Source organism: Falco punctatus, assembly GCF_963210335.1.
Source record: "Falco punctatus genome assembly, chromosome: 7".
NCBI classification, from domain to species: domain Eukaryota; kingdom Metazoa; phylum Chordata; class Aves; order Falconiformes; family Falconidae; genus Falco; species Falco punctatus.
The window spans coordinates 28687972-28701813 of record NC_137587.1 but is presented as its reverse complement, the minus strand read 5'-3'; the positions used below and the strand labels follow the sequence as shown (position 1 = coordinate 28701813).

General features: G+C 40.4%; 1 long non-coding RNA gene across 2 annotated transcripts in view; it reads left to right on the top strand.

Annotated features, from left to right (window-relative positions):
• LOC308067626 overlaps window positions 1-13842 on the top strand; it is a 96985-nt gene that overhangs the window by 21573 nt on the left and 61570 nt on the right. For both annotated transcript variants that reach the window (XR_013929679.1, XR_013929680.1), the window contains one exon: window positions 1-13842. This exon is cut by the window's left edge. This is a non-coding gene — a long non-coding RNA (uncharacterized lncRNA).

The following is a 13842-nucleotide window of genomic DNA, read 5'->3' as shown; positions in this document are numbered from 1 at the left end:
GTTTCCCCATCGTCTTTTTTATTTTCTGTATCTTTTTCTCCTTTGTATGCTTTGTGTGAACATTTTTCTGTGAAGCAGAAGAGGTTGAAGATTTTCTTGCTTTATTTGTTGCATGAATGCAGTATCTTTTTAGCAGTTTTTGCGGTTTACTTTAAGGAAGCATCTGCTTCAAGATTTTAATCTGCACCTGACCGTGAAGTTCTGGGTTGTGCTGTGGTACCTGGGTGGCAGACCGTTCACATTTCCTCTTGTAAAAATGGCTTCAGAAGTATCATAGTCCTGAAAGTGGTACTGGGCATTTCAAGGCTAATGTTCCACCCCCAGGGGAGTGTGGGGGGTGTATGTGAAGAAACCATGGACTGCCGTGTGAATAGCAAGACACTATTAGCATGATCCCAAGGTTGGAAAATAATTATTATCTTTAACTGCATTGCATATTGCACGTAGATTTGTTTACAAAAACAGATCTAAGGGCATTTGAGTCAATGTTACTTGTGTAGGAATCCCAGAAGAAAACTGAACTACTAAATCCTCTTCGTACTCCTTTTATTCACTGTTTTCTTTCTCCTCTGATTTTTTTTTTTTAAACTTTTGATTCTCCAGTCACTTAACATCATTAAATGTGTTTTTCTCATTAAATCATTCATTCAAGTAATGCATGGGACATTAGGGAATATGTGGTCAGTAATTCACTGCACTTGAGAGCAGGGGCTGTCTGAACTTCTCTTTGTGGGAAGCCAGCAGAAAGGTTGTAGACCTTGCTGCTCTTTCTTATAGCAGTTGGGAGGATGGAGGCAGTTGGCTAGGCCATGTTGACTTTCCTACATTCCAGTGTCTATTTTTCTGTGAAGCGGAGAATTTCTACATTGAATGTTTCCCAGATTGCACAGAAGCGGAGATAACATTTCAGTCAGGCTGATCTGGTAGGAAAAGCACAGGGTAGGGAATCAGAATGTGCAAGTGCTGTTCCTTTTTCTGCTACAAACGCCTTACATAACCTTTAAGAAGCCCATGAGCTTTCTTCAGTATTCCTTTTTGTGTGATACCTAACCCACAGAGAAAATAGGAGATTTAATATATTTGCCTTTGCCAACACTAAGTACTTCTCAAATAGGAGGTACTATAAAAATGGAAAGTATTAATTCTTCGACATTTTAAAAAATGAATGATAACGTTAATTTTTCTTTTTTGTTGAATTTTTATGTGCACAAAATTAGATTGGTAGTAATGGCTGAATCAGTACCAAACTGATCAGATCTGAGTCAGCAAGATAAAGTAAGCAAGCTTTAATTTCCTATTTCTAGTACTCTGGAGTGGCTTTTACAGGAAGCAATTAATGGAATATTCATTGAAGAAGCCCTGCTAATATTGCTAGTAACAATGTTTTTTCAGTGATGAACCTTTTTGACTCTAGACATGTAACAAACCTTGCATTTTACTTTCAATATAAACATCAACTAAGCTTGAATAATCCGTATCCTGCATCTGGTTAAAAATCATCAGTTTATAGGAGCATTTTCCTATCTACTTTTAATCAGTAATTACTTTCAAGTTAAAAAAATACTTGTCTAAAAAAACACATTAGACTTCTAGTTCTCATGGGAGATGAATACTGAGGTTGTATATTCATAAAAGTTTAATGCTAGTAACTGGATCAGTGACTGTTTTGACAGACTTGGGCTGTGCATGGTATCCAGATTTTTTTGGAATTTGAAGGAATTTGGTTTAAGGAGGCTAGGAGACAGAAAGGAAATTTGTGGAAGCCAGAAGAGTCAAGTACAGTTTCATTGCTGCAAGGGACCACTGCGTGCAAATGCTGGTCTGTCATCATGACTTGCATTATGGTAAGTGACCGGTCCTAGCCCACCTTAACCTAACTTCGACATAAAAAATGAACTTAATTCCTGGATACTAAAAAGGTTTATGGAGCTTTCAGATTGTCCAGGACTTTCAGCCTCATTCTAACACATAAGGGAGGCAGCTCTTCCATGAAGCTCATGGAAGAGCATTGTAAAAAATGTGTTTGGACCCTGGCTTGCACCAAATACTTGAGAACATTACAAACCCAGGAGCGATTGAAAAGGGTTGATTCAAATGGTTCCTAGACAGATAGAAGGGACAGCACTTAGTAAAATAACGATATATGGTAATGTGCTGTCCTGTTTCTGTAGAGTACAGTGCCTATTGGTTGTCTAATCAAGCCCTTGGGAAGCCTAGCAGTGGTGGATCACTAGAGACCTGACACTGCTTCTCCATGTTTTTCATGCCTCTGCCTTTGGGCAATCTATATATTCTTGAAAATACAGGACTTTTTTTTTTCTTCTTCTTGTTCTTCTGTGGTCATGTCTTTCTCATAGAAAATTGCCTTCAGAGTCGTCCACAAAGAAACAAATTCATATATTGTATGGCTGTTAAGGGGAAAAGGAAGGCAGCCTGTTACTTACTACCTTAGCTGTAGTCTCTTCTCAGGCTTCTCTGAAAAGGCAGGCCTTTGCTAAAAAAAAATATAAAAAATAAAAAAAAAATCCCCTTTTACAGTCTCACCTTTGCTATGTTCATAGACTTCAAAGGAGATTGGCTTGGTCACGGTACCTACAGTGATGGATCTGAAGAGCTCTGTGGCTCTTAAAACATTAGTGGTCTGTGATGAGCAGTACAGGGCAGTTATGAAGGATGGAAGGATGGTAATTTTGGTGAAGCTCTGTAAGCATTTGCTATATATCTCTCTTTATTGCATCTGCTTACCCATTTTATCACTGATATAGACATAGTTATGATTTGCATTTTCTGGAAGAGTAAATGGGTAATGCTGTAAATTATTTATTACACCTGTATATTTCAATCGGGACAGGAGACAATAAACAGCACAAAAAACAGTAGTAAAGGCAATGAAACCTCTATTAGAGTCCATTCTTGCCAAGGTACTGGCAGACCTAAGAGATTGCCCCAGGTTGCCCACAAACATGTTCTGCTTCTTTTTATGAGGAAAAAGCATTTCCATTAAGCAGTGTATGTTATTGATCTCTTGTGGAGCAACTTAAGGTTTGAGCAGAGCTGACACTTTATGAATGGTGCGGTTACACGAAAGTTCCACATCACCATTCATATTTTTTTCACATCTCTATCGTGCTGAATAACTTTCCTCTAATCAAAATGTTATCTATATTTAGTTTTGGCAGGAGTGATTTATATCATTTTAGGGGCTTATTTATATACAAAATACATTTTAAATGTATTTATAAGTAACATTGATTTTTTGTTTGTTTTATGCTTTAATATCAAGGTAAAAAACCTTGGTTATATTTAAGTAAGCATCCTAATTCAGGGATTGTGTTCTGTCTCTGAGCCTATGGCTGTCAGTGCTAATGCTTATATTAGCATACTAATATCTTAGCTAGCATGGGTTAAAGTCAGGCCATAGAATAATCTATGGCATTCCTTGTTACCTTTTCTAATATAAGAACATTAACACCAGAATTCAAACAGTGCAAAATTGGAAAAAGTAGAGTTTGATCCCTGAAGCTTTAATACAGCAATTATACATTAAACTTAATGAAGAAGTTAAGAGAAAAAAGGACGCTTTGTAGTCAGTGATAGAGCCACCCTTTTTCTGATCTTGGGACACCATCGTATCTTACTGATTTACAAGAGAAGTTTACTCTTAGTGCCAAACCTTGCTTCCTTAGAGTCTTATCAGTGGAATGTATGTAATAGGATTTGGGAACAGAAGTCAGTTATGTTTATAGCATGACAGGTGAATTCAGATTAGAAGGGAGCACAGGAAGCCTCTAGCCCATTGTCCTTCTCAGGTCAGTGTCAGCTATGGGGTTGGACTGGGATGCTCAGTTGAGTCTTGAAAACCTGAAAAGATGGAGGCAGCACAGCCTCCCTGGGCAGCCTGTTCTGCTGCTTGACTGCCCTCGTGGAGAAAGGTTTTTCCTTATATCCAGTCTGAACTTCTCTTGTTCCAGCTTATGCCCATTGTCAGCCCGGCACGCAGCATGGTGAAGAGCCTAGCTGTCTTGCATAAGCTCCTATAGGTGCAGCAGGCTGCTACGAGGTCCCCTGAGGCCACCTCTTCTCCAACTGAACAAGCCCAGCACACTCAGCCTCTTCTCACAGAAGAAGCAGTCCCCAGTCATCTTGGTGGCCCTCTGCTGAACTTGCTCATCTTTCCTGGCAAATAAAAAAATAAAACTGGATGCAGTACTGTAGATGTGATCCAACATGGGCACAGCAGAGACAGATGATCACTTCCCTCGATCTACCGTCTGCGCTGCTGTTAGCCCAGCCCATGATGCTGTTGGCATTCTTTGCTGGCAGAGCACACTGTGAAGCTTAGTGTCCACTGAGGCGCCCAGAACCTTTTCAGCACAGCTGCTTCCCTGCTTGCCAGGAAGCATGCTGTAAAGTTCAGATCATAGAATGAAGCTGTCAAAATATTTTATTCCAATTTCCAAACAAAGCATTTTGACATACTTTTGTTCCTTCTATTTTCTTTGAGCAATTAAAACTTAATTACATGGATCTAATTTTGCAAAGAACTAGGATTATGACAGAACAGAACATCATTCTGTCTGCATTTCTTAAATCAGTTGTAACTGCTAACCTATCTTCCTTCTCAGAAATATCCTCTCAAAAGGTTTAAATAATATTTTTCTATTTATTCAATTCAGCTTGATTGAAGTGTGTGTTACGTTTCTCATATTTTACTGAGATTTTATGGGAGAGGAAAATATAATATGTAAATTGCCTGTGCAGGAAGAAAAATGGTAAGAGGAGGAAAAGTAAAGCAAAAATAGTATCTGCCAGAAGTCCAGCAGTTATTGACAACTGACTTGCAAAACAGGGATGGGATTTGTTTGTTTAAATTATACCAATAAATAAATAAATAAATAAAGCCCTTATGCAGCATTTTACGCAGGATACTGTGGACTTTACAGCTTTTTTTTTTTTTTTTTTTTTTTTTTTCCCTCCCATTTGTAATGAGAAAGGACAACAGATTGGAAGAAGCCAGCATTAAACCATAGATTAATGAACCATAATGTCTTTAAATCCCATTGTGAGCTAATGTTAGATTGTCATTGGTTAAATGCTTTCAAGGACTGATATTAATAACACTCTAAAGCGAGAGATGTCAGTTCCCTAATGGAATGGGGCCATTCAGGCAATATCTTTGAAGACTGGTCAGCAAGCTAGCAAGAGCGAAGGGTATGCGTGGAGCCAAGGGAAAAGGAAGATCAGAGGATCACCACTTAATCCTCCCATCTTAGATTGTCAGCGTTGTGAGAATAAATCATTTTTTCACAAGAACAGTTTGTCCTGCTGGGCTCGTGTGATGCTGCAGTTCAGGAACAAAAGCATCGGGAAGATTTTTATTACAATACTGCTCTGAAAATGAAATAAAGGAAAATAAAAAAAAAATCTTTCTCCCTAACTACAAAGCAGGAATTCTTAAAAATATCTTTGTCTTCCAATTCTACGGTAACATTCAATCCACAGGGGTTTAAAGATTTTTCTCACTAAACTCACTTCTTTCCCCTTCATTAAGGATGGGCATCCATTTCTGCTATAGAATTGTAGACTCATTTAGGTTGGAAAAGGCCTTTGAGATCATCAAGTCCAACCATTAACCCAGGACTGCCAAGTCCATCACTAAACCATGTTGCTAAGCACTGCATCTACACATTTTTTCACATGTTCCAATGCAGCTGCTTAAAAAATGGAGACTAGAGATCAAGGAGAAACAGCTCTTTAAATGAAAATACAGGGGTATCGTAGTAGAATGTGATGGAATTTAGCCAGTTCCTGGAATAATAACTGCTTTGGGGAGAAGTGATATACTATACTGAAAGGCATATGCTGATGGATCTGTACAATTTCAGAGTATTTGTCTTTTTTGTTTGAGGAGGTGAAAGTACATTTGGGACAGAACTGTACGGTCAACAGAAATCCAGCCTCTTTTACTGCCTTTCTACTGATATGATCCATAGATGCTTAAACATTCCTGAGGCCAGAAGCCATTCTCTCTGATCCAAGATAGCCATGATAGAAAAGGAGATCAGTGTAGGATCAGACAAGATAGTGCTAGGAGCATGCTGCACTAAGGAAGCTATGCAATGATTTTGAAAGCCAAATGGGGTGCTGGAGGCTTTAGGATTGATTGAAAGCCATGAAGCTTTCTCAATAGAAGGCATGAGGAAGTCTGAGGTGGGAGAAAATTTGATAATTATATTCAAGGTACTATTGGAAGCTCTGCCTAGACCTAGTTATGCTTTTGGACATTAAAATTGCTCATGTATTTACAGGGATTTGTAGAGGTTGTAAGCAGGCAGCATCTTGTCACCTGCTGTTAACATGAGTGGGTTCATTTGGGAGGCAGGAATGGAGAAAATGCTTCTAATTACTCTAAAATAAGAGCTGTGGAGATTACAGTGTGGGTGATCCAGAAACAACCAAGGAAGTACATGTAGTTGCTGTCTGTTAAGAGTACCATGTTTTAAAACAAACAAACCAATACAAAGCATTATTTTTCATAATGCAGGGCTTGATTCCTGATTCGCCTTGACTTAGGGAAATATACAGTGGTACAAAGGTCATTAAACCAAAGTGTTGCATCTTTTCACTATTGGAAGATACAATCAGCAGATCATGCTGTGCTGGTGGGCATATTGGGAGGTTACAGTCCCCATACACAAGTCAGGTGATGTAGATACATCCTTTGGAACCTGTTTTCTGTGTGCCAAGGAGCACTCCCACTTGCAGTGTGACTCTGAGGGTTTTGGCTGTGCCTTTGTCATGGTTTTGAGGTCACACTCTAATATATGGGATTGATTACATTATTATTCTGCCTTAATTAGTACAAACTGAACATTGATGTCAGACTTCTTTCTTCTAAAATGGAAAAAGAGAAAAAAATCTGTTGTATATCCACAGTGTTCTATTCTTAACCAAATAGTAAATTCATGATGGCCAAAAAGGTAATATAGTGAATACCCTGCAGGCTCTTGTTCCAGTTAAACTTCTGGGAGAGATGGATGTTCCTTTCAAATGTTTTTATTGGTTAAAGGTAATCACATGAAATAGTCCAGTCCTCACAAATTTTTAGAAGATTATATTGCAACCCATAAAAGGAATATATTAGTCTTTATTAATTTTCACATTAAAGACTTTCACTTTCTATTAGAAGGTAGCTTTTTTATGAGTTGTTTGAAAACAATGAAACAGTGAATTTTTACTTTTGGTTGAACACAAATGACATTGTATGCTGTTTGCACAATGCTAAATGTTTTTTGGTGAATCCAGGATAGGAAGAAAAAGGGAGGCTAGTAAGAGCAACAGATGGAGTATACACTGTGACTGGTGATAGGGGATCATCATAGCAACGTGTTTCTGACTGCTTTTCTGTTTTAATGGTATTGTTGTTCAAGAAAATCCTGAATAAGGACTGCCACGAGCTTGTCTTTTTACACCTATTCTGTGTGAATAAAAAAGTCCAATAGTTCTAGCATACCTGGATGCAGTTTGCTTGGATTTTCATCATGGGAAGAGAATTGTGCTTTAGCATGGTGACAGCAGAAGCTATTAACACTGTGCCAGGCACAGAAGGTGGCATGTGGCTGAAAGCAAAAGAAGACAGCATGGATTAAAATAGGGTTTAGGCACTTTTGAGGGTGTTATGCATGACACTTTAAACAGTTTAAAAGTCAGTAGTGGTCCACATAGTCATTTGGAAACCATCACTTTGTAGTCAATCACAAGAGCTCATGAGGCAGCGGTCATTATCCACATCTTCTGCCTGGGTATGTGGTGGGGACTCCAGCCCCTTTTTAGAATGATAGCAGAAATTGTCCAGATATGTGACTGCTGGCACAACACTAGGAGTGATGGGGAGAACCAGTTTCTGATTTTTCCTTCCCCACATGGACTATCAGGGTAGCAGTTGAAGAAAACCAGTTACTGCTGTTTCCCATACTTCAGTTCCCTTCATGTACTGAGAGAAAGTGGAGAGAGTGTGCAAAAGAGGAACAGAAACAAAGCTGAATAGCAAAGGTGGTCAAATATCAGCTGATGACTGTGCATCTTGAAATATATGTCCATCCCTAAAAGACATGATTCGAGGTGGCCACCCCACACTTTACCCTTAGTAAGTGAGAGAGATTAGCATAGCTGAAGATCATGCGTAGTTACTGATATTCCTTTCATTCCCTCTGCACAAACTCTTCAGCTCCACATCTGCCTTTCCTTAACCTATAAATTCAATGCCCAAATCGAAATCTGTCCTTTTCTGCATCTCTTCGGTCTGTTGGTTTTTTTGGTGTGGTTTTTTTTTGGTTTTGTTGGGGTTTTTGTTTGTTTGTTGTTTCTTTATAAGGGTTTGTTGAAATTTTTCCTCTTTCCTGGCCTTTTGGGCAGGGTGATGTCTGTGTTTTCTTGTACCTGGCATGGTTGGTGCAGGTGAAAGGCTGGCTTGATCTGCAGCACCTCTCTGCTTTCCTCCAGCCCTTGCTCCTGGGAGAACAATGCGACTCCAAAAAGGAGTTCTTTTCCCCATTTGAGGAAGACTCTTCAAAGTGGCTTCCCAAAGGAAAACTGGAATTCATGTGAGGGCTGGGGACCAGCTTAGCCAGCTGCAACCACAGTGGCGTGACTTGAGAACAGCACAGGCAATGCTGTAATGAGCAAGATGCTGCCAACTGTTACTTCATCTGCCTTGAGAGTTTGGGAGTAAAGAAACAGAGAAAGGAAAGTGCAGCCAAAGGCACTTAAATATCATTAGAGTTATGTAAATCAGGCAAGTTAAAAAGACAGAACTGAAGTGTTATTTCCCTCTTGGGGAGTTCTGGGGATAACTGGAAAGGGGAGGGATGTCTTGAACAAAGATGAATTAACAATTTTTCTAAAATGTGAAATTTTGTGGGTAGACAGGAAATAAACTCATATTGATGTCTTATTTTTCATGGTTGATAAATATAGATACATGTTGCAGTATAAACAAACAATCAAGCTACAACAAGGTCTTTTACCATCTCATACCAGCATACTCTTCATACAGTCCCTCTGCTGCCTTCTTCACATCTCACCTCATCCAGGGCATGTGTTCTCTCTCTTCTTCCTCTCTCTCTGCTTCTTCCTCAGCTGCTCTCTCTTCATTGGCTCTCAACCACTTAACATAACCAGCCACACCTGCACCTTATCCGCATCAGCCAACCCACCAGCCCACAGCTGTATATTATCAGTGTTAGTTAACCCAGCTTCATTCCTCTACAGATACAGAATATAATCCTTTAAGAATAATATTTTTCAAAAGGTTCATACCTGGCTTTAACAGTTTAACTGTGCTGAGTATATTGATTCATGAAAAAAAAACTAACCCATTTATGTGATTTTTATTTTTTTTTTTTACTCTCCCAAAGTGATTAAAGCAGTTTATTCTTAACTGCACGTTTTTAGGTTGTATGTAAGTAATTCAGAGCTCGGAGTAGCTAGTAAAAACAGGGCTATTGAAGACCACAACAGGTCATCTACTTGCCCAAGTCTTCTCATCCATGGGCAGGACCCATTACACCTGTGACTTTTCCCTACAAATAAGTGCTAGCAATGGTGATGTTCAGCCGGGGTACAGAAGACCAGTGCAAAAGAGCCTGTCCTGCACACCTCTGCTGTAACGGGGTGTGTGTGTGTGTGTGTGTGTGGGGGGGGGGTGACTGATGGGAGTGACTGCTTCTGCCCAGTGCTTGCCCTTTGAGGAGTTTTGCTCAGGTCAGGATGAGGTGACTGTATTTATAATTGTATGTCTCGAAATGCCGCAGAGCTTTGTGTCAACATTCAAAATTAGGAGGAGTTGAGTTGTGGTAGTCTATGAAACAGTAATCAGAAAAGCATGGCAGATTACTAAATATTTCTCTGGTCCACATGGCAAAGGACTGGCAGCAGCACATTATGAAACTCTTGATCAGGTTTATGTTACAGATTCTAGCTCATGCCTCTTCCTATTCATTATATTGGAGAACAAAAATCTTATCTGAATTAAGGTGCTAAGGATGGAGAGATTAACGTGGAGATACAACTTTCTATGTGTAACCAACCTTCCATAGCGATGCCACCTGCAAAGAGAGAGACATACTGTAATGACAGCTCTCTGCAGCGTGCAGAGAAGTAACAGATGAAGAGGCAGGAGCTGACCTAAGTTCTGAGGAGCATTGAGCCGGAGCAGTGCCAGTTTTTATGGGGGAAAAAGAGCATGCATAAAGGGGTCAACAGCTAATGGAACATGGGCAAAGCCTGGGCCCAGCACATGGAAGCATTTTTGCCTGAAACTGCTAGTACATCTGCACTGCAAAATATTGTGCCACAGAGAGAACCAAGAAAGCTGACTGTGGCTGCAAGCAGTTCTGCATGGGATTGCTTTACTTCTTAGGAGCATTTAAAGCCTGCCCTATGCACCTAAACCAGCTAACATAAAGCTTCACCTTGCAGGCTCCCATCTGTTCTGGACATACCCTGATTCACAAAGTGTAGAGGGTGAGGCTGATGAAGGTTATGACAGCTGATAAATCTGAGCATTTGTTACAAGTAGTGGCTTTAGCATAATTTATGGCCAAAGCCCTGGCTTTTCACATCAAAGCAAATTGAGGGATTCAGAAGCTATTCATAATAATAATAAAAAAAGTATCTGATATTAAATGAGGTTATCTTAACAATGTATCATGGTACTAAAAATGTGCAAATTTTTTTAGCCATCTTGAAGAGGTGTTAGATTTCAAATGTTTGAGAAGTGACGTGCTACAATAACTAGTCCAGGGGTTTTCAGTGAACCACAGTATACTCAGCTCTAGATGTGCAGTTACAGATTGATGACTGGGTGGAGATTTCTGGATTTGTTTTAATGGTTCAAGCAGCAAGTGAGAGTGTAGGCGCTGCAGTTCCTAAGACAGGACTTTTTTTTGGAGACAGTTTTTGGGGTGGATTTTAGCAGCTAGTTCACCTGAGCAGTGAATGCCATCTCTAGTGCAGTCCTTGTGAATGTGCAAAACCAGGAGTTTGGACAGACAAACAGCAGCATTGTAGCCTACTTGCTGTTTTGGAAGTACAATTTTCTTCTCCAGTGCTGCCCACTGGACCTGGTCAAAGTGGGATTTCTCAGCTTTTTTGCAAGAAGAGAATAATCAAATCCTGAATTTAAGACTTAAATCCCTAGGAATGAATATCCCTAGGATTTAGTAAATGAACTACATATGAAGAAAAACACCTAAATGTTGAGAATTTTAATGACCAATGAAAGGATTTGAAAGGATTTTTTTGCTTTGTGTGGATATTGTGTACACACCACAATGTCCTTGAGAACCTTCTGCCCTGGGGACAGAAGTAGTGCGACAGAGGTGTTGTACATTGTGCATCAGGGTTAGCCTGTCTGCTTTGCCCACTGATTCTGAGGGGACACTGGATGAAAGCTCATATTTAAACTCTGGGTCTTTCCAACACAACTGGTTGTTCTAGCTTTTTCATGAAGTTGCGTGAGTTTCTCAGAGCTGTTAGACTAACCAGTAAGACAAAATTCACGTTAAGGAGCAATGCGTGACACTGCTTAGAGGAGGCAGAAGATACCGTGTTTCGAGAATGACAGAAAAACTGTCTTGAAAGAAAACCTGCTGTGCTTCAACCTTACAGTAAGATGCTGCTTGGATAATATTGCAACAAGGCTGTACTTTTCAAAAGTATCTAAAAGATGTCTTTAAGTGTGAGCAATAGGAAACTGCACAGGTACCTGCTAATTGGGCCACTCTACTTGAGAGGCTTTTGACATGAGTCATAGGTGAAACCAAGTCATACATTCATAACGCTGTTTTATTCATAAATCTTGGCAGAGAGATGCAGAAGTGAATTATGCTTTTAGACATACAGGAGAAAAGATGAGCAATGGGCTGCACTTTTTAGAAACCTGAGAGTTGTGCTGAGAAGATGGAAAATGATTCCCAGCTCAGCAGAGCCTCACCTGCAGAGCTGCAGTCCACAGAGGTCAGCCGTCTGAGGGAGACCACAGCCTTCCCCTCAGACAGGCAAGTGGGTAACCTTAGCGAGTCTGGACTCAGGCAAGTTGGGCTATAAGAGCAGCTGCTGCTCACACAAACAAAGTATGATACAAGGCAAGGATTTCCACCTGATGGTGAGTTCAGGACTCGGGCGAGGCTTGTAGGTCCTGGTGCACCGGGGAAGAGAAATTGTGTGGTCTAAACCAGCAGCAGCTGCTGTATTACAGGCTTAGTGATTTCTCACACCTGTGACAGGCAGCTGTTTGGGATTTGGTGGGGTATGTAATGCTCTCCAGCACCACGGTGGTGCCTGCTGAGTTTCTGCAAGTGTTGTAAATGGAGATTTTCTGCTCTGAATAGGCAATGGGACCCTTTCAAAACCAAGGAGGTGATACTGTATGCTGCTCTACCTTGGTGCTGTCCGGAGGTGCAGGGGAAGAGGCAGCTGGCTGGTTTTGCTCCTGCCTTGAAGTGGTGTCTTACACAGTTCTCCGGGTGAGCAACCTGGGAACTGCTCATGCTAGTGCTCTCTGGTGCAAAAAAACCTGGCTTACCCACAGGGCAGCGACAAATGCCTGGCTGAGGTGTGCAACAGCCCAGTTGCCACAGATAATCAACTGCCTCTCCACTGAGTTTGTGTAAAACGTGCTCCAGTAAATTTTTGTAGCTTATTTGCAGAGATGTAAATGTTTATCCAGAGTGTAAAATCATGGTGAATCTGAATGTATATCTCAATCTCAGTTATTCTGTAGCTTCGTCCAGAAAAGGAGCAAGTCAGTCACTGTGCAGAGGTGCTGCATACCATCCCTTGAACACACTGGCCTTGTCTAATATTCACCTGAACTGAAACTGTGACTTAACTGCTTACAGGTGTGGGGACTTTCTCCTTGAAAACAATGTAAACCTATGGAGGTTTGATTCATAAAATATGTCTTGACTCTGTTTCACAGCTTTTATTGAAGTAGCTAACACTTAATGAGGCCTCAGAAATATTTGTATGATTTTTTACTTGAGGACCTAAACCAAGTCCTGACTATGTGATTCTAGTTTGATTCTGTTGCGGTCAGCTTATTAAGTTCTCTTCCTGGGAACAGCCATGAGTTCCTTGTTTTTTCTGTTTTGTTTGTCTTTACAGTGCTCTGTGAGAACGTTGACCTCATGCACTGCTTTCCTTGGCAAGTGAGGTCTTCAGCTCAAGTTGGAATGTGCAATTTGTATAAGGAAAGTAAAAATCATCTCACACCCTATTGAGAAATATTTGTTAGAAAGTAGAGCAGTATAATACAGAGGGAGGCTGCAGAAGAAAACACATTTCTCACAAAAAAAGTCATTAAAAGCAAAAGCAATATATACTTAAATTGCAAGAAAATACCCTCTAGAGGGCCGGGAAAGACAAATGCACAAACACTCTCGGATCAATATCAGGAAAAGCAAAAAAACCCCAAGCAAATAACATAGCACGTCTCTTGCAGATACAGGGAGAACACAGATCTAAGGGACACGATGTGGCTGGGGTGGGGGGCAAGGAGGGTTATATTCAGCCCTCAGGTGCAAAGAATAAAGCTTCCTCCTCTCCCGACAGGTGACCAGCTTTCCATAACCCAATGAGAACCTGTCTGCTCTAGCCCTGTCTAATAGTGACTTCATATTACCTACACCTGCTTCTCATGCTTAGCTGATTTGCATTTCTCTGCCTCTTTCAGTTTGAAAGCTGGATAATCCTGAGCTCTGTTAGCATGCTGAGGTCAAGTGCTGAAAAGACTACTAATCTGTTTCAACTTGGTCACATAGCAAGTGGGCAGTATTTGAG